The following is a 25,744-nucleotide window of genomic DNA, read 5'->3' as shown; positions in this document are numbered from 1 at the left end:
CTTAGACTCTGAAGATACTTTGGTGCTTTTGAAACTTTTATCCACTATGTATTGTGTCCCTATAATGTTTTCTTTCATGTGCCAATCACAAGGAAAAAGCAGTTTATATTTAAACCTTTTGTAGTGTCCTGTCCTTCTGCTGCATCTTCTTTTTGTCTCTTATTCTCATGTATTAGTCTCATCTTCATCATTGTTTCTTCCTTGTCTGTATCTTGTTGAGACGATAGGAATATCTAATTTATGGCCTCTGAAAAGTAAGCACAAAGATAGACAGCAACAGGACTTGGTAAGGAAAGGTCTTGCTTCCCTGAGAAGACCAAGATTCTGTAGTCACATAAGATCAGGAAAACATTAATTTTAGCGTCCTTTCACACTGTGTCAGAAATGCAAACCTCTACACAGAAATGGAGAAATAAGAACAGGAGTACTTGTGGCACCTTCGAGACTAACAAATTTATTTGAGCATAAGCTTTCATGGGCTACAGCCCACTTCTTCGGATGCATAGAATGGAACATGTAGTAAGAAGATATACATATACACACGTATAGAGAACATGAAAAGGTGGAGTAAGAGGCTAATTAATTAATGAGCTATTACCACGAGGAGAAAAAAAAAACTTTTTTGTAGTGATAATCAAGATGGCCCATTTAGACAGGTGAAGGTGTGAGGATACTTAACATGGAGAAATGTGTATAATAGACCAAATTCGAAAGATTTTTGCTCACAGGTAACATTTTTGATTTTTCCTGTTTAAGGGTTTTTTAGTCAATAAGTGAATATTTTAATGTTTCTGTCAGTGACAATTGGCAAAATTAAACTGACTTGGACAAATGAAAAATGAATTTTTTTCTGGAGAAAAGTATTTTGTATGCTTTTCAGAATGGTGACAGCTCCTATTACCAAGTTCATACCTTGGTAATATTTTAAAATAAACTTTCAGAGGGGTTTATGCCCCTTAGGTGCCCCTTCACTGACTTCCCCATATTGTTTACAAACTGTCCTGCCAATTCCTGAATCCATTGTTAGGTCTCAAAAATCTCCATGTTCTAAGCTATAAGTAAAACCACTCAGACTTATTGATTATTATTATTCTGCTCTTTATCACTTTATATAATTGCTGTTTATAACAAGCCCCTTATGCAATGAATACTGATAAAGGAACAAATATACTACCCACTCTGAGATTGCTAGTAAGGAGGACATTGGGGGCTGCCCTATGCATATGTGGGGAAATCCTAATACTGAAGGGTCTGACTAGGGGAGTAAGTTACTGGATCTATGATCTACATCTGTTTTCTTAGAGAATTTAGTGCTTGTGAAAGGTCTGAGATTCAGTTTTGGAGACTGAATTTTTGTATTTATCCACAGAATATGAGCAGTGGTAATACAACCTTTCCCATGCTGCATCATCAGCATGCCCCCACTCTAATGTGGAGGGATGATCAGGAAGGGTGGGGGAGGGTAGTTCAGCCTCCTTGCCCATTTAGTCTTTGATGTCTCTTCTAAACTGCAAAGGGCCATCTAGACCAGCTGTGGTGTGGTGGTGTTTGTTGTTACGTGGACACTTGTCAAGGGCAAACTCTTTTTAAGTAGGCCACTAAAAAAAATTTGATATTTAAGTAGGCCACTAAAAGAACAGCATATACTTTAAAGGTTCCGGTATGCATTTTTTCTCGTAATTAAAACTAAGACATCTAATGTAAAGGTCTGTGTCTAAACAGATGATAAATGTATACAATCAAATACTAACCCTGATACTGATTGATAATTGCACTCATGGTAGAAAAAAATAATATGGAAAACATTGTGATAAACTTCATCTTGTTTTGTTTTTTCCTCACCAGGACCAAAGTGCTAGATTTGAAGATGATGCGTTCATCCAATAAGTCACTGAATGATACAACAAAAACAAAAGAACTAGAGATAATAAAGGCATCCCTTTACTTGTTTGATTTCATCTTCATTACTGCAATTGGTTTGTTAATATTTAAGACAGTGCAGCAGAACTCTGAAATGAAGAAAAAAGTTCAATACTTTCTCCTGTGCCATCATCTTCTATGTTGTTCTTTATTCTCCTGTTTTGGTGTTGCATACAATATAATACGAGCACTTGCCGTGAAAAGTCCCAAAATTGTATTCTGGATAATCTTTGGAGTTCAAGTAGCAATTGGAGAAGGAGTACTAATAACTTTGACTTTGATGGCACTTAACAGATGCTTTGCTGTTTGCTGGCCATTTAGATACATATCCTTGGTGCATGCAGTCAAACACAAAGTCATGATTTGTGTTTGGATAATAACAATGTTCAAATCTATGTGCTTATTATTGATAGAAGGCATAGACAAGTCTCCAGAAGACATGTTTGAAGTGGTACCTTCTTGCTCAACCATCTTGGGTGGTCTTTTTGCCAGAACAACTGGAATTATTTTAATTTTATTTCTTGGGGCCATCATCATAGTTAGCTACTGCCTCCTATGTAAAGAAGGAAAACATGCTGGTCATTTCAATAGCTCAAATAACAAGGCCAGAAAAACTATAATTATTCATGGATTGCATTTGAGTTTGCTTCTATTTCCACCTTTGATAATAATAGCTGTTAAAAGACTCTCTGACTATTTTATTTTAAATTTAACAGCTTTTGTTGTTTTCTCACTTGCCCAGTGCTTTAGCCCTGTGGTTTATGGTCTGCGAAACAAAGAGATGCAAACCAAGCTATTCAATAGGCAAAGAACTAGTTTATGTATTGGCTACATGATAAATGGTAGTGACATACAGCAGCCTCAGACACCAGAACAGTTGAATGACTCTGAGATAATTGATACTAGATGCAGCACTCCTGATCCTTAGTTTTCTAAGAGAACATTTGATCCAGCAGTATAAAATAAGGCCTTGCATACTCCTAACACGAACTTACTCCATTATGAATGAGGAGTACTTGTGGCACCTTAGAGACTAACAAATTTATTTGGGCATAAGCTTTCGTGGGCTAAAACCCACTTCATCAGATGTATGCAGTGGAAAATACAGTAGGAAGATAGATAGATAGATAGATAGATAGATAGATAGATCACACACGCACACAGAGAACATGGAAAAAATGGGTGTTGCCGTACCAATTCTAACAAGACTAATCAATTAAGGTGGGCTATTATCAGCAGGAGAAAAAAAACTTGTGTAGTGATAATCAGGATGGCCCATTTCAAACAGTTGACAAGAAGGTGTGAGTAACAGTAGGGGAAAAATTAGCATGGGAAAATAGTTTTTACTTTGTGTAATGACCCATCCACTCCCAGTCCTTATTCAAGCCTAATTTAATGGTGTCCAGTTTGCAAATTAACTCTAGTTCTGCAGTTTCTCGTTGGAGTCTGTTTTTGAAGTTTTTTTGTTGAAGAATTGCGACTTTTTGGTCTGTAATCGAGTGACCAGGGAGGTTGAAGTGTTCGCCGACTGGTTTTTGAATGTTATAATTCTTGATGTCTGATTTGTGTCCATTTATTCTTTTGCATAGAGACTGTCCGGTTTGGCCAACGTACATGGCAGAGGGGCCTTGCTGGCACATAATGGCATATATCACATTGGTAGATGTGCAGGTGAACGAGCCTCTGATTGCGTGGCTGATGTGATTAGGTCCTATGCTGGTGTCCCTTGAATAGATATGTGGACAGAGTTGGCAACGGGCTTTGTTGCAAGGATAGGTTCCTGGGTTAGTGTTTTTGTTGTGTGGTGTGTGGTTGCTGGTGAGTATTTGCTTTAGGTTGCTGTCTGTAAGTGTTGCTTACAGGGTTGCTTACAGGGTTGCTGTCTGTAAGTGAGGACTGGCTTGTCTCCCAAGATCTGTGAGAGTGAGGGATCGTCCTTCAGGATAGGTTGTAGATCCTTGATGATGCGCTGAAGAGGTTTTCATTTGGGGCCCCAACTAGTTCAGCCTAGTTCAACTAAAATCAGAACTGGAATTAATTTGCAAACTGGACACCATCTATCTTCCTACTGTATTTCCCACTGCATGCATCTGATGAAGTAGGTTTTAGCCCACAAAAGCTTATGCCCAAATAAATTTGTTAGTCTCTAAGGTGCCACAAGTACTCCTCGTTCTTTTTGCTGATACAGACTAACACAGCTACCACTCTGAAACCTTATTCTATTATGACAATGATTAAATGTAATTGAACTGTGTAACTTAAACCATTTTGTAACCTTATTAGAGTGATCTCTAAGATGTGGTTTGCAATACATGGAAAAAGTACAGTAGAAAATTGTGTATGAGAGGATGTATAGATCCTGTCTAGTGTTTGGCAAAGAGAGGGCTAGAAAACCCTCTTAGTGAGTAGGAGAGGAACCAGAATCTGCTTTCACGGGACTACAGTAAGACCAGAAACTGTGGGGAATGGGGCGGGATCGACTGGAGATAATTGCTCATTAGAAGGGAAAATATAAGGAGTGAATGGGTTAGAAGTCAGTGTCTTTCCAAATAAGAAATCAACTTCTGCAGGAAACTTACTTCTTAAAACCTGGAGAGAAGTAAAGACTCTGGACCAGATCTCAGCTGATGTAAATCTCTATAGTCTCATTGGCTTTAGAGGAGATATGCCAATTTACACCAGCTGTGAGTCTGGCCCTCTGACTGTAGAAGCCTTAAACCTTAAGGGGTTGTGGCAATAAGAAGCCTGATTTTTTTTTTCCTCTTAAGTCTTTGGTTGTAGAAAACCTCACTTCTACTTGTTATTGGTTTCTGAGACATTTTCTTTGTTCGACTTTGTCGAGAGAAGGCCTAATTTTAGTTTGTGTGACAGCTGCTCGGGGCATCGAGGCCATTCACTGTCTGTTGTGGGCTGGCAGTGCCCCTACACCATAATTCCTGATACTGCTTTTATTCATTTACCTTATGCTATGGCAAAGACCCTTGAAAACTTTGTGAAAACAAAAAGTGTGCAAATGATTGCACTTGTGCAGTGATGTGCATGTAGGACATTCCAATATGTTCCACTGTGGTTATGGAAATGGAATTCTTGAAAGGGCCTTAACACAGATACAAAATATTGAAATACGTATTTGTTCCAAACCTGTTTACTTCCTAGTCTGGAAGTAGCCACTTTGCAAACACCAATCACTCTCTGTACAGTGGTAATTTGCTGGGATAACTAGTTGCTGTTATTATCATTTATATTACCATAGCGCTTAGGGGCCCTTGTCATAGATCAGGACCCCATTGGGCTAAGCGCTGTACAAACACAGAAGAAAAAGATCTTCCCTGCTGCAAGGCACTAAACGGGTACCTTTCTGCACTACTGCGATGGTTCATCTGTGCTGTTTTTGAGTCAAGCAGAGTTTGAACATGGTTCTTATAACTGTTTTTAAAATATAGTGTACATTTGAAAAAAATTGAAACGTGTAAGGCACTTCTGCACTGCTTCTTTCCATAATATGGTTTTCAAGATACAAGGATTATTGTTGAGGTTTTTTTAAAAAAGATATTCACTTTAATAAAAAATGGAACTGGCTTTGGATGCGTTTGCTCTCTGCAAATCTTCTATGGACAGGAATACTCTCAACTCCAAATCTGAAGTGGACAATGGAGAATAATGCACAGAAAGCAAACTTAGATCCCGTAAACATTTTTGAACCAGAAGACTTAAGCCAAACAACAGACATACAGGTACAAAGCAGATCTGTGCAAGGAAGCTTGCAAATGCATTTCTGTTTTAACATACAATACCCATATTATTCTTATTCTGGGATCTCTTTAAGTTGTAGTGTTAAATTGTATGGTGGTTTTGAGATGTGAATAACCAGAGACTGAGGCCTTGTCTACCATGAGAAAAAGACTCCTTGTTGACTCATTAATTACACTCACAATCATCCCTCAAGTAGTGTTGGAAATGGTTCAACAAGCAGCAAAGAGGGGTCTCAGTACACCTGCGAAGTGTCCCATCAGTTCTCTAGCCCATTTTCTGCAATAGCTGTTCCACTATTGGCCAAACAGTTGGGTTTGAGTCCGAGGTATTATTAAATGTAACAACCTTTGCAGAAATGGACTCAAAATTTAGGCTATCAGGCTAATTTCTGACACATCCTATGTATATATGATAAATATAACATGACTTGTCTGAATATCAGCAGTGCCATTGTATTGTGTTTTGTGGTTCTGAAAAAACAGAACTAGTGCTTGAGAATGGTATCTGGCAGCCCAGGAAATTGAAAACTTCTGTGTAGCCATAGACAAGGTACAGGACTGCCTTGCTAACATGCCTCTGCTCTGACCTGGAGGTGCCACTTTTAGGACTCAGAGGGGTAGTTATATACTTTGTGCCCATTCAACTTTTGGCTTCTTTGCTATTGCCAGTTGTGCCAGTCATTATTGTGGTTTTGGTGATCTGAATGTGCCCAGTAGAAACCATCCTTTTATCATTAACTCACTTCTTCTTAGAATGTTTTTACTTGTCTGAACAGGAACAGAAATGTTAGACCACATCAGGATTAAAAGGATTCATTCGAGAGCAAAATATGAATGAATCATGAACAAAACTATGTGAGTTGACTTAATACACATATATTCCAAAACTAAGACAGAAATAATAGTCTTTAAAATTAATCTCTAAACTCAGCCGTAACTGGACTTCTGTTTTTTCTTACAAAAGCATTCTTTCCTTTACTTTTCTGTTTTTTCCCCATTACCTTTACTCCTCTCTCCCCCCACGTCCCACAGCATGAGTTCCTCCCTTTCCCACTCCACCACAGGGGTCTTTCTCCCTTCAAATTTCCCTTCCCTAACTTAGGGTCTCTACCATTCCTCTCTGTGAAGTGTCTTCCTTTCCCTCTAATCTCCTCCTCTTCCTATTCCCTTGTGTAATCTTAACACTTTCTTCCCTGGGGCCATCCTTTTCAGGCTTTACAAGCAGTGCCTCTCTTCATTCCACTCATGCTCCACTTTGCAGGGTAAGGGTCTTCTACCCTTCTGTACCACCTCGGAAAATCCTTCCCTTCTGAGTTCCCACCCCCAAATGAATGAAATGGGGGAGCAACAATGGGGGGAGGAAGCTCTGATCATGCTAGCCCCAGTGGCAGCCTCCTTTACTAACTCTGCTCTGAAGTAAGATTCTTGGGACTGATTTTCAGGGATGCCGAGCTGGACTTCAGCTAAAGCTGTGAGTGCAGCTCACCACTTCTGAAAATCAGGCCATTGGCATGGAAAGAGAAAGTAACTCAACTCTCCCTGCTGATCATAGACTATATGAGCAAGCCCCTTTCCTGGGCACATGAAGAGCCTGGGACGTCGACACAACCTGCCTGTCTGACCCTGATGACAGCCTTGACCTCCTGCATAGTGAGACAGTAACATAAGGTTTAATTTAAGTAAAAAGAGGTTTCACAGTAAACAACAATACATTCAGAAACTCCCACTATTCCTCTGGATTTTGACAGCAAGTGTGTCTTTAATACAGTACATGCAACTTTGCTGTGTTCTTGTGCTTTTTGATCCTACCGCCAGCAGGGGGCAGATTAAGAAGTGGTACTCCTCTTCCTGTTCTTCTCTAGCTAGTGCTCCATTCTGTAGCTGCTGCAGAGGGGTCCAGTGAGCGGGAGCAGAAATCATGCTGTCCCCAGGTGAGTAGGATGCAGTAATTCATATCATAAATAGGGACCTGTGGGAAAAGTTAGAGGCCCACAGTTAAGCTGTGTCTCCATTGGGAAGAGGGGAGTGAGTGGAAGGGGCTGAGTGGGAAGAGATGGCTCTTCTGCCGTAAGAAAGTGGGCCCGACAGTATGCAGCTGGGACTCCTGGACACCCCTGAGCACTGCCCCAAATGGGGGTGGAGGGGCAGAGCAAGTATGACTCCAAGCCCCCTTCCACGTTTGGGAGGAAGGGGTAATGTGGATATATACTCCTGCCTCCTGGGCAGAGTTTGGGGGAAAGAGCTGGGAAGGGCAGAGGAATTGTGGCTTCCAGGGGTCCCTCCCACCCTGTCTGCGTTTAAGAGGTTGGAGGAGGAAGTAAAAATATGGATCCTTCCTAGGTCCCTCTACTCCGCCTGAGTGGGAGGTGAGCAGAAGGTAAATGTGGGCATAAGGCTCCACCCCCCTTCCCCATATGATTTGTCAGCTGTGTCTCTTAAGCCCACCTTTAGACTTCTGTAAGGTGTCCAATGTATTTTTGCACCCACGTAGCTACCACTTTTAAAAATATTTTATGAAAGATTGTGACAGAAAGTGCAACTTTATAAAAAACACACGGGCAAATGCATTGTAAAATATACAGAGGGAAAAAAGCAGTGGGAGTGGGCTTCAAATCCCTGTTTCATCCCTTCCTGCCACTTTGTATCTGGAGAAGAAAGGAAAATATGATGGCGGCTGGGGTTTGATTTCCCCCCTCCCCCTTTTCTCTCTCTTAGAAAGGAGAAAATGCTTATCTGTGACTCTCCCTTCATTAGTAAGGATGGAAAATGTGTCTCCAAGCCCAGTACCCCTTCATCTGCTGCAACAAAAAGTAACAGGAAGACTCATTGTCCCCTAGCCCAGTGGTTTTCAAACTTTTTTTTCCCCACAGACCACTTGAAAATTGCTGAGGGTCTCAGCGGACCACTTAATGATCTTTCCAAATTTTGTTTGTACCTTTAGCTCTTTGGATAAAAGTGCTATATAAAAAAAAACAAACACAACAACACACCTTTAAAAAAATTATTTTTTTGTTCTAAAAATAAAAGCACACAACTCATATTTTAATAGCAGTACTAGTCTTACCTTTCAATGCAATGGATGTGCCCTCTGTCCCCTGCCACAGCAGCCTCCAAGCTGGGGCTGGAAGGAGGGGGGGGTCTCTCTCTCTCTCCCCCACTGTGGCAGCCCCTGAGATGGGGCTGGGAAGGAGGGGGATCTCTCCCCCGCCACAGAGCTGAGACTGGAAAGGAGGGTGGTCTCTCCTCAGCAGCTGCAGCCCTAGAGCTGGGGAAAGTCACCTCTTTCTCTGGCCGCTGCTGCCCTGCATGTACCAAATTCCCCCCCATCCCCTCTTCTCACCTCACTGCCCTCTCCCACCTATCCCCTCTTCCCTCCATGGCCACCACCTCACCTTACACGTGCGTCCTCCAGGTCCAGGCACCTAATTAGTGGAGCCACGCCTGCGCGGCTCCACTAATTAGATGGGTAGCCCTTCATTGTCTCATGTGCAGCTGCCCAGGCACACACTTTAGAGGGAACTATCCACAGACCACAGTTTGAGAACCTCTGCCCTAGCCCACTCCCCATCCCTTTGTATTAGGGGAATGGGACACAGCTGATTATGGTTACAGTGGTTTGTCTCTCAGTGGTGAGGGTGTGCATTGAAATATTCACAGAGGGTTTTGAAGTGGTGATGCTCAGTCTTGGGGAAAAATCATCTGCTGGTGGGACTGTTCCTTCAGTTAGTATGTGTCGGGGGCGGGGCCGGGGGGGGGGGAGGAAGAAGTTTGATGTATTGAAGCACCAAGAAATAGCCCCATAAGCCCATCCTCACTACAGACATTCCCCAGACCTCAAAAACTTTGCTGCATCAATTCTTGGTAATACTCTTAGGCAGTGTGGTTTTGCCCCCCTATCATTATGGGCTGGAAATTCTTACAAATAATGGTTGAAAACAGTTTTTCAGTCAAATGAGCAACTTTCAACAATTGCTGTAGTAAATTTGGCCCCTTCTGCACAGACTGGTATCTGCTGACGATAACTGCTTTCACTGACAGTTTTCTAGGGCTGATTTCACACGCTTTCAGGAGCAATGAATTGTTGGAGTATGCATAGGGTCTTAAAATGTGTTTTCACTCTGAAAAGCAACTCAATGAAAATGGCATCATTGGGTTCTCAGATTATTATGTCTCATTGACTCCAGATCAAACGTATTTGGATTACAGAAAAAAAGATGCTTTCTTTCCTCTCAATTGCAATCAGCAAACTCAGCATGGGCTCCCGAAGTCAAGCAGGATACTTCTTGTGAATTGTCAGTGACATAAAGATTCTGCAGGTGAAACTATGCCCTCAATAACACCTATGCAACTCCACAGCCTTCAAATTAGACCTTGAGTGGCACGTGAGCAGCAATCATATTACCTTCACTGAGGTTGCAGACTGAAACTTAGTAAATCATGCTGCTGATTTTGGTCAAGAAGGAAAAGGATCCAACTGCTGCTCTTTTAGCTGTGTTGATTCTTCAGTGATAGTAAGAGTAAAAATCAGTAAAACCTTATTTATATCACTGTACTTGGTCAATATGACTGAATGCACACATGTAGTTGACTGAGAAGATGCTGCTCTTAAACAATCAGTTTTCAGGGCAGTGTTTGTCCAGGTAGCACCCCTGCCCTGCAAAACATTTAATTTTTGTTTGAATTTTCTACTTTGCTAGTGTAATTTGAAACACAAATAACTATTGTTTAATGAAACATAAATGATCCCTTACAGGGGTTACTACAATAGGTGTGGAAAGAGAAAACAGGCACTTGTTAAACACGTTGCATCTCTTCTCCCTAGCCCTGACTTTTCCTTGTTTTAAATTTATCTAGAATATGATCTCTTTGAGGCGGTGACCTGTCTTCTATTGTGTTGGCAAAGCATCTACCACAGCTATATGATGAAAAAGAAGTGTGACATGCAAAATCAATTTCTCTTTCTAATGGCACATTATGTGCAATGACATTTCTAAGTCACTTTGGTCCTTGTTAGATAGGTAAATAAAGCTTAAAAACAGAAATATCTAAGTCTAGTCCTGCAAGGTTCTGAGCACACTCATTTCATACTGAAGCTAATGATAGCTGAAGGTATTCAGCATCTCCCAGGAGGCATCCAGGAACAGACAGAGTCGGGATCTAATAACAACTCTGTGCCTGGTTTTGTTAGTCCAGTTGTGTGAGGAGTCATGGCTATTAAATGACAATTTCATTATTAATGTTTTAAGATGTGATGTTTCCATTGTTATGTTTTGTTCAATATAAAGGTCCATGTGATTTAAAGGTGTTTTACGTGAGGACCCTAGACATCTCAGGACATTGGTAATATCATGAATAACAGCCTTTCACTGCTAAGTCACTGTTCAGATCTGGTTCAGCTGGGCAGCGCTCAAAAGTTGTTAGCATTTGAAGGCTCTATCCACAACATAAGACACTGTGTAACAACTGGTACCCTTGTAGACATCCCAGCAGAGAAATTAATGATTGATTAGGCATGGAGACTGAGCCACTCTACTGCTCCTAAGGGTAGTTTCTCCAGGTCTGAGTTTAGGCATGCTGGCAGGGTTCATGGGGAAACATGCACTGCAGCTGACTGCACTGTACCTGTTCTGTGGCTTCAGTATCCAGTGCTTTCATATTCTAAATTAGTTTATAAAAATAATTTGGCTTCAGTGGCCTCTCTCAGAAGGTGATGAAGAACGAAGGAAGATTTTATAATCCTGTCAAGGAAACAAATATGATAAAGCCAGAATGCAAAAAAAAAGGGGGGGTTGGAGGGAGAGGAAATGTGCAGCATAAGCAAATGGGAGGTTTCAGGTACCTGATTCTGCTCTCAGTTACACTAGTGTACATTGAAGTCAATGGAGCTACATCAGTTTTAAACTGGCATAAGTATGGGATAATCGTGGCCTGTGAGAACAAAAAACAGTGCGACTGAATTCCTGGAGGAAGGTGTGTCCTACCGTCAGATGTCCTGAAAATAACATTTTCTTAAGAATATTAATATTATCTGGTATTTTTCCTTAAATGGTTTAATAGGATGGTTAATGCTTGAAGTTGGTCTTAAGAAGCAGTTGAGCTGTAGGTGCAATGGCTGCAAGTTCAGCATCTTAGTAGTTCTTTACAAAGAGAGACTGGTGGTTTTGTGTATTGTAATCAATAATAAGAATCAATAAGTAATGTTTTTCAGGGATTGGAATTTTAGTAATTAAAGAGATATCAGATAATGCAGCTTGACTGAGTTTATTAAACAGTTGTTAGTAAATAACAGAAAGGAATACTTTACCAAAATCTGGAGAATCAAGCCTTGCAGCTAATGACAGTCTGATTTCTATACCATTCCAATTCCGTTATTTGCTTATAGGTGGTCATTCTTATACCTGAGCTGTTTACAGTTTTATGTCCATTATTTCTTCCTTTCCACACACAGACAGATCTTATTTTTAGTATCATTCATAACTTTTTGTCCCATTTAATAAATTTCCAACTGCATAATTGGACATCTGTTGTTTGCTTATGTCTTTTTGGTGGGTACATCATATTTTGCTAATTCAAACATTCATTAGTTATTGTGGTTAGTACATTGCTAAAATATTTATTCTTTACTTCACAGTTCTTGCAAAAATCTTGCACAGATTATCATATCTTTCTCTAATAATTCTAGCAAGCTAGTATTTTTCCCTTTTTTAGCATACCTGCAGGATCAGAGTCTGGCTCATAAGCACTGAACAAATATTTATGTGAGTCTGCCTGATCTAATCATTAATAAATATATAAACATTGATATTGTTGTGTATATATATTTAACATGACTGCTGATTCTTTTTCTCCAATGCTTACAGAGATCTCAAATTTAGTAGAGGAGGTTCCTGACAGCTGGTTGTTGTGTTTCTTTTACAGATTTATCCACAAACTCCATCCTTTTGTTCTGTTTGTCTGAAACCTCTGTGTGGGGTCTAGTCTGTTATGTGAATTTCTAAGGGTTATGACTTCCTTCAACTCCATACCAAATTCTTCCAGGGCAAGGTTGAGCAGCAGCTGCCATGTTTGCATAATGGGTGGTGGAGCTTAAAGAACTCTCTAGATTGAAAGACAAGGTGGGTGAGGTAATATTTCTTAGTGGAGCAACTTCTGGTGGTGAAAGAGACAAGCTTTTGACCTCCACTGAGCTCTTCTTCATGTCTTCCAGAAGGTGAAGAAGAACTTAGTGTACTTGTTCTTTGGCAAGTAAGCACTAGCTTCTGACAACCCAGCGAAGATTTCAAATCTCTGAAATAGGGTTAGATCCTATTTAAGTCAATGTAAAACAGTGTCCTTTTACAGTGTCAGGCAAAAGAAGGGAGCTAATTGCCAATAATCAATGGGAATTTAAAAATTAGATCTAGATTGTCATGAAAACAGGTGGAGCAAGAATGAAATCAGGGTAGCTAGAAGCAAAACTAATTCAGAGTAAAACAGTGGTTCTCAACCAGGGTTACATGTATCCATGGGGGTACTCAGAGATCTTCCAGGAGGTACATCAACTCATCCAGATGAATGTTTCTCAACCTGGGGGTTGCAGCCCGCAGGGGAGTCATGGGATGGGTTTAAGGGGATTGCAAGTGCAGGACCAGTTTTAGGGGGTGGCAAGCAGGACAACTGCCCAGGGCCCTGCGAAGATAAGTTACGTGAGTCAGCCCTGGGCAGCAGGGCTTCGGCTTCAGACAAGGCTCATAAGTAAAAAACAGGCTCAAGTATCACACTGAAATGTAAGTACACTATTTATATTTCAGTAAATTTATTTTATAATTGTGTGATAAAAATGAGAAAGTAAACAATTTTTCAATAATAGTGTGCTGTGACATTTTGTATTTTTATGTCTGATTTTATAAACAAGTGGTGAGATGAAACTTGGGGTATGCAAGACAAATCACACTCTTGAAAGGGGCACAGTAGCCTGGAAGGTTGAGAACCGCTGCAGCAAAACACAGAGTAATGTACAAAGTATTGTACTGTTCAGTGATGTGGGTATTTCATGTAGGGTAGTATAAAATGAGATTACACGATATTTTGTTGCTAAATTATATTTTTCCTGTAGATATTGTGAATAAATGAGGCCATTTCACTTTTCCATTTGAACTCCTGATACATACTCATTGCATGCCAAAAGTTTTAGTTTGTTTGTTTTCTGTGTTAAAAGCACTGTACTCCCCTAAAACAAGGAATGAGAGTTTTATTAATAGAACATTTTCAGCATTTGAGACTCAGTAAAATGACGTCCATCTTTGTTTATGGACAGAGCATGTCTTAGTCTTGGATATCTGGCTGAAATCCCTGATATAAAAGTCCTATAAAACTTAATACAAAACTGTAACCTGTCTATAGAGTTGATTAATCAAAATTAAAACCCTGTTGTAGAGGGTTTTAGGATGTTTCAAATACTTAAAATAAGGATATAATTCTCTGTTAGTATTATAACTATTTGTACTGTAGTAGCATCCACAGTGGCCAACACAGAGTGGCCCTCTACATACACATGACAGAAAGATGGTCCCTACCTCAAGGTTATTAAATTCTATTATTTTAGGTTTGTAATATGACCGGAACAGGCTATATTTGTTGTTAAATGTAAATTGTTCTGTGATTTAATACTGCATTCTGCTTTCCATTCTGAGCAGAGATTTCTCCACATGTACAAGATGGACGTACTTCCCCGCATGTGTCTATTAAAAAACCAGTGCTTCTGTAAGACGTTAGGGAGCACTGTGTGCTGCTAGAAGTGCTCTTTCCAATGATGTAAAATTGAGAACATGATCACTTTTGATCATTAAGGGCCATGTTTTCAAAAAGACACCGCCTACATTTGCTCATGCAGTTACTGCAATTTAATGTGCAGATGGCCACTTACGCCTCTAAATGGTCACTTCTCCATGCAAATACCTGAGTTGCATGCTTAGTTGTTGTAACAGTGCTAGCATACATGTGAGTTTTCTTTTTAAAAAATATTGGTTCTGAAGACACTGTAGCGTTTCCACAACAAATAAGGTGCTAACCCTGCTGCCCTGGCAACATCCCAATGTAGATAGTTACAGCCTTCAGGATGAAAGCTACAATATAAATGTAAGGTTACTGTAATAACTAAAAGTACCTTACAGTATATTAAATGCAATTATTCAGAGATAGAACAGATGTGGAATGCATTCTTTGGGAGGATAGTTTGAAGGTGACCCTAGGTGCGATGAGGAAATCTCCAACAGGCTACAGTAAGATAAAAGGGCTGTTGGATTAGGTATGGGGGAGTTTTGTCATTTTGGACTTGCTGTATTGGGATTTTACCAGGACAAAGCCTGATTCATCAAATGTTGAACTTTCTACATGAGAAGTCTGTAGTTCAGGGTATCAGCTTTTCGAATCCTCCAGGAGGAAGTGAAAGAATGTCACTTGGTTCCCACCAGATTTCAGAGAACACTTAACTGCCAAGTCTACTGTTTGCTTCCTCCTAGCAAATGTAGCATGGTTTGGAATCCCTTTTTGAGCTTTTGTATCTAATATCCCCTTTTCACATGACAGACAAAGATCCTTCTTAGCTGGGAGGAGCGTTGCAAAGTCTCTTTATTTCATACAGTGCAACTGTAGGATTAGTGGCTTGAGCATAGGGTCCTGGGTTCTGTTCCTGGCTTTCCCACTAACACTGTGTGACCTTGGGCAAGGCACTTCACCCCTCTCTGTTTCTCCATGTGTAAAATTTGGATGATAACACCTTACAGGGCTGTAGTGAGGCTCAGTTAATGTATGTAATCAGCATTGGCATCATTGGATAAAATGTGCTATAGAAATGCCTTGTTATTAATAGAGCCTTTTCTGCAGTTTCGTTTTAACAGGTTAGTGCTGCAGATGCTGACTAGTTTTGTTCTGAAAATTAACAGAGTTTCATTCTGATGAGGAGAGTGTCCTCTGCCTTTGCCTCCTTGTGCAGACCCTACAGGAAACGGGAGGAGGAGTTTCACTTTTGGGCTGCCAGAAAGGTGCTGAGTGTTTAGAGAAAATGATTTAATTTGTCAGGTGATGTAGGACTATTTCTTTTTTAGAGCAGCTAGATCCCCCTCTATACTGACCTTGTTGTCATGTCTAAGTTTAAACACAGTTCGTGCTACACCAGTACAGTTTGGCTGTTTGGGGTGAAGAGCTGTAAAATGGTTCATAAACATGGCAGTGAGACCCGTATACGATGGGTGTGATAGGATGAGGCCAGCATAAGATGAGGTGTGACTGGCTGGACAAACCCCAACCTGGAACATGAAAAGAAGAAATTAAAAATCTGAGGTTTACAGTTAATAGTCCTGGTCATTGATATATAACTGATTAATAGTCATGAAGACAGATTTGAAGCCAGCCCCACCCAAAATCATCTGCCAGGAGGGAATAAAAGGGGAAAGCAAGCTTCAGAGCTGGGCTGCACAGTCAAAGGAATCTTGGGTCAGAATCAGAGAGGACATAGTAGGTGGGCTGAACAGCCTCGTGGTAGGAACCTTAGGGGCATCCAAGGCTGAGGGCGAAGGCTTGCAATGGACTTCATACTGTTCTAATGTTCATTGTTGGTAAGTCAGACCCCCAACAAGAGAGTGAGTTTTGACTCTATGCAAGTTGTGAAGACTGCAGTTTAGAGTTGGTGAGAGAGTCATGTGTTCACATAGGTTTTAAGAGTGGGATCTCTCTGACTTCTTAAGTGATGTTTGATTTTATGATAACTCTGTCAAATCCAAAGCTGTTTCTACTGGAACATCTGAAGACATTTCTCTCCTGCTTGTTCTGGCACTGATGCTGTTCAAAAAAAGTTGCAAGAATGTTTTTAATAATAGGGAAAGTGTATTATTTTCATTCTCATTCTCCCAAACAGTTGAAGAGTTTCTGAACAAACTTGGGGGCTGAGGTGGGGTGAAGGGAAGCATCTTTGTATGAGACCAAACCTGCAAAACTTTAGCCTGAAAGGCAAAGTTTCAGACAGCTATGAGTGACTTTAAACATGGGTGTATAAAGGAGTGTTATGCAACCTTAACTATAGCAGAGGCCCCCAAACTCTGGGGCACGCTCCCCCTGGGGGGCATGGACAATATTTTTTGGGGGGTGTGGTGGAGCCCAGGCCAACCCCCATGGGGGCGGGGCAGGGAGGAAGTGCTCTGCTCTGGCTCTGCCCCCACCTGTGGCCCCTGACTGTGGCCTGGCCGCGGCTTCTGCTCTTGGCTCGAGCCCCAGCCATGGCTCCGCTCCCAGCCCCAGATTTGCCCCTAGCTGTGGCCCCAGCCTAGTCAGCCCCCTTACCCCTGTCCATGGCCCCGACCCCCCAGCTGCAGCCCCACTCCCAGCTCTGGCTCCCATGCGGGGGGTGCGACCATGAAAAGTTTGGGGACCACAGAACTATAGAGAGAGAGAGCTTGTGGAATCTGCACCTGCAATGAACAGAGTACATACAGACTGTATGCAATCCAAATTTACGCTCTCCTTGAGTTTGACTTTGTTGGTAACTTAAGAAGCAAAAAAAAAAAAAAAAAAACCTTCCCAAAAAACAAGGCTCAGCATAAGCTTTCTCCCAGTCCCTAGCATTTTCCTGCAGGACTTCCTTTGTCTCAACCCTATTTCCCCATTGCTCCTCTTATATACTGGCTGACATAAATAAGCATGACTTAGCATATATGCCTATGTATCTCTATCCAGGGGCAAGCACTTGATGGGCTCAGAGGAACCCCTCTCTACCCAGGATCTTAGTGGGTATGCCTACAAAGCAGTTAAACACCTGTGGCTTGCCTTTGTCAGCTGACTTGGGCTTGGGCTGTGAATCTGTAAAATGCAGTGTAGACATTCAGGCTCAGGCCAAAAGCTGAGCTCTGGGACCCTGCTGGGAGCGGGGTGTGGGAGAGGCAGAGGAGAGAGCCAGAGCTCAGTCTCCAGCCCAAGCCCAAACATCTACATTGCAATTTTATAACCCTGCAGCCTCAGCCCCATAAGCCTGAGTCAGCTGACACGGGCCAATCACCGGTCTTTGTTGCAGTGTGGCCATATGAGTGTCTGATACTGTGTTACAGGGAGCTGCTGGCTCTCACTAAGATCAGAGGCGAGAGGAAGTAGGGGATGTAGAAATGCCTATAAAGGCCAAAGGGAAAAGAAATTAGATTTTAAAAGACTTAGGAAATATTTAGGTTTGGGCTGACAAGTGATTCGTGGAATTTAACATGGAGAAAAAATTAAAGTAATGAATGCAGTGTAAAAAAATAAAAAAGGAATTCTGCCTTTAAATGCAATACCTTAGTTCGGTATGGGAGTGATGGGGGTAGATATTTGAAAGCATCAGTGCAATGTCTGGTAGCAGTTTAGAAAGCTACAGGATTTTCCGGTGTAGAACTAGAGGGTTAGCCCACACACACATCAAAAGAGGTCATTCAGGCACTGTTCAAAGAGACAGTGAGGCCACATTTTGTGTATTGTGACAATTTTGGATGTCATGTTACAGGAAGAATATTGAGAAACAACTTGTGGGGGTGTTCGCACAGGTCAATAAAGCCATCGCATCTTTCATATTCTGTGAAAGGGCTTTTCTTTTAAAGGGGTTCCGTTTGCATTTTAGTCCACACCAATTTGTTTTCATAAAATCTCAGGAACTGTAAAATGATTCTGTAGTTTGTCTATAGAGCACAGGCATTTGTGTCTGCTCTGAATGCTTCACCAATATACAGCCCCTCTTTATGAAAAGATAGGGCTGAACCAAGGATATAACAATATATAATTGCCCCCTAAGCAAAAGCTGAAGGTGGATCCCCTTATACACAGTTTAGGCATGGTCACACCTTCCCAAAAAGCATTATATATCTTACAATTTTTACTGTTTTCTGCAGAGTCTTAGCTTTCATTTTAAAAAAGAGCAGTAGCCTTCTCAGTGTAACTAATAAATTGCTGCTCTGTCTAACCCAGCTGTGCAGAAAACTATACCTTGCTAAACAAGTATAGCAAACGTGTGAACTCAGCTCTGTTCATATCACTGAGGTGTTAATTTCATAGCCTATTGTGGACCATGTGAATGCTGTTGTTGCTAAGAGCAAAACTCTGTGAAACAATCACTCAGCATACAGGCACACTGTGTATTTTTTTAAATCTTAATCTCTGCCCAACCATGCCTCTGTTATACACTGATTTTTATTTATTTATTTATTTTAATGGAAGTACATTCATTGGAGTTTTACATGTCTACTCATCCTTGGCATTGTCCCTTATTCCTGACCTTCCCTCTTACATTAGTGTTTGGAATATGGCATATCACCTACAGCCTATGGCGTAGACACCTTATCCCTGGAGAATCAGCAAACACCTTTGCAAAGCCCAGCAAGTGGCAGCGAACCCAATTTTCTGTGCATCTCCAGGTTTTCTGCGTCCTGTTGTGGTGTTGAGTAAATATGCTGGTATACTCATTCGTGTGATGTGATCAACACCATCTAGCCAGCAAGTTGTCCAGTGTTGCCTTTGACTACTATAGCCCTCCTGTTCTGGCCTGTGCACATCCCTTAGCTGGCAATCCATGAACCTTTGGATCTACAGAGGGCCGGAAAGCATGTTAGCTGGCCATAGGATTCACGCTGTCAAGCATTAGGAATCCTGCTGTCTTGCTGTGTGGGTGCACTAAAGAGAGAAGAGACTCTATGAGCCCTATTCACTTGTGCACCCAGGCAGTATACAGCAGGATTTAGCCCTGTGTCTGATGCAAAATAAAGGTGTACAACAATGTAATGGAAAAATTACACAGATATGAGGTAGAGCACACCTATCTGTCTAAACTATTCTAATGTGCTTATACAACACTCATCACCATGGTATCTAGATTCCATCACAAAAAATAGGAAAATTATCACCATTTTTTCCTTTTTCCTTTTCAAAGTATACCTGCAGGGGAAGGAGAGAGTTGAGGACAGGGAAGTGGAGGGGACACCTTGCTAATTGCATCCCCACCACTTATATTGGTCATCAGCCATCTCTGCCTCTGCCAACTGCAGAACTCCACTTGGATGGAAGATGTGTACCCATTACGTGGCACACACTTTCTGCAGGATAAGACCCTTAGAATATAATTTGCTTGCTACCACTTGTCTGTGTAATGCTGAGCCATTATGACAGCAGATAAATATGTAAATTAAAATGCAAGAATGTTCTCAGTAACCAAAGATGTTAAGTCATTATCTGTTCTTGGTGGTGTTTGTTTTAAACAACGCAGAAAGGCATACCAGCTAATAACAGTAGTTCACATCTGACAAGATGCTGCTAATAAAATGAGGGAGAGTCTCACTACAGTGTGTTTGAAAAGGATTAGTTTAAACTATTGAGTATAATTTTGCATATGATATTATGTCTGGCCATAAATTGGGTTGCCCTTTCTGAGACTGCATATACACAGGTACATTGATTTATTCCATGTAGTCAGCAAGCTAATATTAGTTTAATCACATTTGAAATTCTGATGAAATGGTCGTGAATTCTGTGTAACAGATCTTATTTTCTCTATCCACAGTTTTGACAATAGGTTGATTTCCGTGGATAAATTCACATGAGGCAGACAGCGGGACATGTTCTATTCTGCAGTTTCACCCCTTTGCATTGCTCCTCCAGTGAAAAAGGCCACCAGATCTCCCCAGCTAAGGATTGTCCTGGTGTGCAGACAATTTCAACTGGCATAGCAGGCACAACTGGTTTGTACATTTCTCGGTCATATAGCCTCTAGAGTAGAGGTCATGGAGGAGGGAAAGGAGTAATAGCTAGAGTATTCCTCTTGGCTGGAATACTGGCATTTAGGGTTTGTACCCAGCTGGCATAGATTAGCACAACCAGGAAAGTAAGTAAATGTTCTTAAGTACATAAGGCCCAGTATAGAACCTGTCATAGCATCAAGGAACTAAGCTCTATGGGGAGAGACTGTCTGGTTGTCCTCTGATTGTACGGTGCCTAGCACAGTGGGGTCCTGGTACATGCCTGAGGCTCCTAGGTGCCATGATAATACAAATAATAGACAACGATAATAAAGGAACTACAGTTGGCTCCTTTATGGTCCCATCCCTCTCAGCTATGCCCTGTGGACATTAGGCATAGCTGAGATTCTAGGGTGGGATTTTCAAAACTGTGTAAGGGAGCTAGTCAAGGCAATTTTTGGACCAGTTTGTCCTTTTAATCTCTGAACTAAACTACGTCAGTTATATTTGTCTTTTTAACTCCATTAGTTCCATGATAAAGAGGATGCTGGATGGATGACATTAAAAACAGAGTGAAATTAGCTGTGGCCCAAGGCCTTTGATGTTAATGGATTATTCAAACATAATGGGTATCTGGCCTAAAAAGCCAGTAGAAAATTCATCAAAAAATCATTGGGGAATAAAAATGCAAAAGGCAGAGAACCCACTTTCCCGTTTATCCTGAGTGTGTGATGTATCCTTAGTGTGTGGGATGTAGCACAAAGTGGTCTTCCACTGAAACACAAATGAGTATCCTGAGAGCTGAAGAACCCTCCTCTAGAGCATGGTTGTGAGTAGAGTGACCAGATAGCAAGTGTGAAAAATGGGGATGGGGTGGGGGGTAATAGGAGCCCATATAAAAAAAGCCCCAAATATCGAGACTGTCCCTATAAAATTGGGAGATCTGGTCACCCTAGTTGTGAGGGAAGGCTGTACAGGCTCCCTAAAAAGATGGAGATCTATTGTGTTTGTGGTGGGAAAAACAAAGGTATGACTTCAAGCCACAAAGATATTACCTGAATTATTGAGTGAAACAGAATCAGATTCAAACAGACCTTTTCTCTAAGCCTTTTCTACTATAGCTGGTCGAAATGATTTGTTGAAACAATATTTTGATTAAAAATGCCATTTTTGTCAAGTAAAAGTGTTGATTTTTGACAACATATCATTTGGAAAAAACACAAAATGAAGTATTACTGTAATGTCAAAATGTCTCATTTCAACACTAGTGGAACAAAATATTTCATTTTTTCATATCAAAATGACTTTTCAAAACAAAATTGTTTTTTATATAATTTGGAAAACAAGTTAAAAAATTTCAGTGTTGGAAAAAATGTTTTGATTTCCTCATTATGAAACATTTTGATCCACCTAAAACAAAGCAAAAAGTTGGAATTTTGCTTTATAGTAAATTTTGAAATTTTTTTTTGGTTTTGTTCCATTTCAGAATGAAAATTTTTTCTAAATCATGGAATTTCCTGTGAAACTGAAAGTCTATTTCCCACGCAGCTCTAATGTCTACATACATAAATTGTACTATTCTAACTATACAGTTATAGTTAAAGCAGTATATCTTCCATGTGGGAAGGAGAATAAGCTATACTGCTCTAAGGCACCTTTATACTGAAACAACTGCATCCACACTAGTTGTTGTATGGTTGTAAATATTTTAGGGCTGTCAGGCGATTAAAAAACGTAATCGCGATTAATCGCATGTTAAACAATTATAAAATACCATTTATTTAAATATTTTGGATGTTTTCTACATTTTCAAATATATTGATTTCAATTACAACACAGAATACAAAGTGTACAGTGCTCACTTTATATTTATTTTTATTACAATTATTTGCACTGTAAAAAAACAAAAGAAATAGTATTTTTCAATTCACCTCTTTAGCATGAAAGTTGAACTTACAAATGTAGAATTATGTACAAAAAAAACCTGCCTTCAAAAATAAACAATGTAAAATTGTAGAGCCTGCAAGTCCACTCAGTCCTATTTCTTATTCAGCCAAACGCTCAGACAAACACGTTTGGTTACATTTGCAGGAGATAATGTTGCCCGCTTCTTGTTTACAGTGTCACCTGAAAGTGTGAACAGGCATTGGCATAGCACTGTTGTAGCCAGCGTTGCAAGATATTTTCATGCCAGATGTGCTAAAGATTCATATGTCCCTTCATGCTTCAACCACCCTTCCAGAGGATATGCATCCATGATGATGATGGGTTCTGCTCAATAACAATCCAAAGCAGTGCAGACCGACGCATGTTCAGTTTCATTATCTGAGTCAGATGTCACCAGCAGAAGGTTGATTTTCTTTTTTGGTGGTTCAGGTTCTGTAGTTTCTCTTTTAAGACTTGCTCTTTTAAGACTTCTGAAAGCATGCTCCATACCTCGTCCCAATCAGATTTTGGAAGGCACTTCAGACTCTTAAATCTTGGGTTGAGTGCTGTAGCTATCTTTCGAAATCTCACATTGATACCTTCTTCACTTTTTGTCAAATCTGCAGTGAAAGTGTTTTTAAAATGAACAACATGTGGTGGGTATTCATCCAAGACTGCTATAACGTGAAATATATGGCAGAATGCAGGTAAAACAGATGGGGACATACAATTCTCCCCCGAGGAGTTCAGTCACAAATTTAATTAACACATTATTTTTTTAATGAGCATCATCAGCATGGAAGCATGTCCTCTGGAATGATGATCGAAGCACAAAGGGACATACGAATGTTTAGCATATCTGGCACATAAATACCTTGCAATGCTGGCTACAAAAGTGCCATGCAAATGCCTGTTCTCACTTTTAGGTGACATTGTAAATAAGAAGAGGGCAGCATTATCTCCTGTAAATGTAAACATACTTGTTTGTCTTAGTGATTGGCTGAACAAGAAGTAGGACTGAGTGGACTTGTAGGCTCTGAAGTTTTAAATTGTTTTGTTTTTGAATGCAGTTATGTAACAAAAAAAATCTACATTTGTGAGTTGCATTTTCACGAAAAAGAGATGGCACTACAGTACTTGTATGAGGTGAATTGAAAAATACTGTTTTTCATTTTTACAGTGCAAATATGTGTAATCAAAAATAATATACACTTTGATTTCAGTTACAACACAGAATACAATATATATGAAAATATAGAAAAACATCCAAAATATTTAATAACTTTCAAGTAGTATTCTATTGTTTGACAGAGTGATTAAAACTGTGATTAATCACTATTAAAAAAATTAATCGCAATTAATTTTTTGAGTTAATCGCATGAGTTAACTGCGATTAATCGACAGCCCTAAAATATTGATGTAAAAAATCACACCCCCTAACCAAAATTGTGATACCGGTATAAAATCTGTGTGTAGACCAGACTGAAGTCTCTAATTTAGCCTAAGAATTAAAGGGTTGGTTTTCATAAATGCCTAAATTGCACCCATCACAATATCAGCTCTTCCTGGTTATTTAAATCATTCATCACAGATGAAACTGTCTGGAAGGCCTCAGAAATTTATTTCTTTACAGAAATTAACTGTTAAGAGAGCCATAAGTAAAATCATGCAAATACATAACCACAGGAATACATGCAAGCATTGAAAATGGTCCATTAGTGCACGGTTTGTAAAATGAGAGAGAGAGAGAGAGACACACACACACAGGTTTAGGAACAGCCTTGCTCCCTGATCAGTCAGTGGAGGTGAGGCACTTGCACATCAGGAATGTGCTAATTGCTGTGTAGGTGCCTCCTATTACCTCGACCACACAAAGTTTCTTGCCCTCTCTCAGGCAAAGTGGACAGTACTGTTACAGTTTACTAGGGGAAATGGTAATCCCAGGAACCAAGGGACAGATTACTTGCAGGACCCTGTTGAAATCTGCCTCTTGCTGCAGTTACTCATCTTAAAGCAAACCTAGCAGTTGGATAATTGGTTTGTACCATCACAAAAATTTAGCATGCTGCCACACTTCCCTGTAAGCCCAGTATACTTTACTGACATTGGACCCAAATCCTCTTCCTTTAAAGTCACTGTGACTTTCACCATGGCTTTAAAATGGCCAGGACTGAGACTATGGTATCTTCTTAAATTTCTTGCCAACTTCTGAACCTTCACAAATTCTAAGAGTTCCTGGGACTAACCATTTTAATTGTGTATTGCTGCATTTGTATGACAAAACAGACAGCTCCTAACAAAAAGTTATTTTGTAACTTTCAATTATTTTTTAATCCTATATTAGAATGAAAGCTGTTTTTATAACTCTGGCCTCTTCTGTTGCTGGCCTGGTTTCATTGCTGTGTGATAGATGTGTTATTAATGGAAGAGGATTCTGCATATTTTAAAGTACACACTGTTTGGATCATCTGATGCCCAGCCTTTAAACCAAACAGGACAAAATGCCAAAGCCAGATATATTTTCATAGCGAAAAATCTTCAAATTTCAGAGAAAAATATTCACTTTATCCAAAATAAAACAAACAAACCGAAAGAAAGAATCCTTAGCATCTAATCAAGTAGTCTATTAGTTATTAGAAAGGCCTACATTTTATATATATGTATTTGTATGGCAGTCTCTAGTTATTACTGTGTAACTTATTTTCTGAATTAATAGTATCGTTATTATTAGCTCTCCCTTGCGGAAGATTGGAATTTGCACAGAAAAGTAGTTAGCAATGCACACAAACATTCATTTATTTCAATATCAGAGCAGAAACAATTTACATTGATTCTTTTTGTTTGAAATACATTCAATTTACAATGATGCATTAAGCAAGTAAGATTAATTTTAAAAAATACCTTGATAAAATATATTCAGATTGTTTCTTAGCATTTAGGAATAAACAGTCTGTTTCCCAGTATTTAAAGAGGTATTAGTTGTATGTAGTTTGGGGAAGGGAAGGAAAGAAGAAATGATGAGCCACAGAAAACATTTTCAAAAATAAGGAAATCCTGGTTGTAGAAAGAGGTAGATTTTAGGCTTTGCTTTACTTACCTGACAGTTCAGCCTTAAGGGAATGTAATGCCGATCATAGCAAGCTGTTCCATTTCTCTCTCGTTCTCCCCTTGGGGATACATTGACAATGGAAATGTAGCAGAACAGCTTTTGCTTACTAAGCATTTTTTCAAAACCTCAGATAAGCAGCTTTTTTTTTTAACCTTTGTATATTTTTGTTCCACGTGTTAAACATTTGACTGTAATTTGAGTGTTTCAGGAAAATGAGTGGCATTCCTTGAAATGTGTACCTCTACTGGTTTATAAAAATCTAATTCCCACAATTACCCTGTCGCAAGCTCTGTAGAGGGTGATATCCGTTTAATGTA

At 40.0% G+C, this 25,744-nt stretch overlaps 1 long non-coding RNA gene across 1 annotated transcript; it reads right to left on the bottom strand.

Annotated features, from left to right (window-relative positions):
- Positions 1–434: 434 nt before the first annotated feature.
- Positions 435–25,639, bottom strand: LOC125642681 (uncharacterized). Its single transcript, XR_007358473.2, has 3 exons — positions 25,416–25,639; positions 7,482–7,641; positions 435–2,473 (listed from the first exon to the last, which is right to left on the bottom strand). It is a non-coding gene; the product is annotated as an uncharacterized LOC125642681 (long non-coding RNA).
- Positions 25,640–25,744: the final 105 nt, after the last annotated feature.

The sequence above is a fragment of the Caretta caretta genome, chromosome 9 (genome assembly GCF_965140235.1).
Source record: "Caretta caretta isolate rCarCar2 chromosome 9, rCarCar1.hap1, whole genome shotgun sequence".
Taxonomy (NCBI): Eukaryota; Metazoa; Chordata; order Testudines; family Cheloniidae; genus Caretta; species Caretta caretta.
The sequence above is the reverse complement of the archived record's forward strand: the minus strand, read 5'-3'. Positions and strand labels throughout refer to the sequence as shown.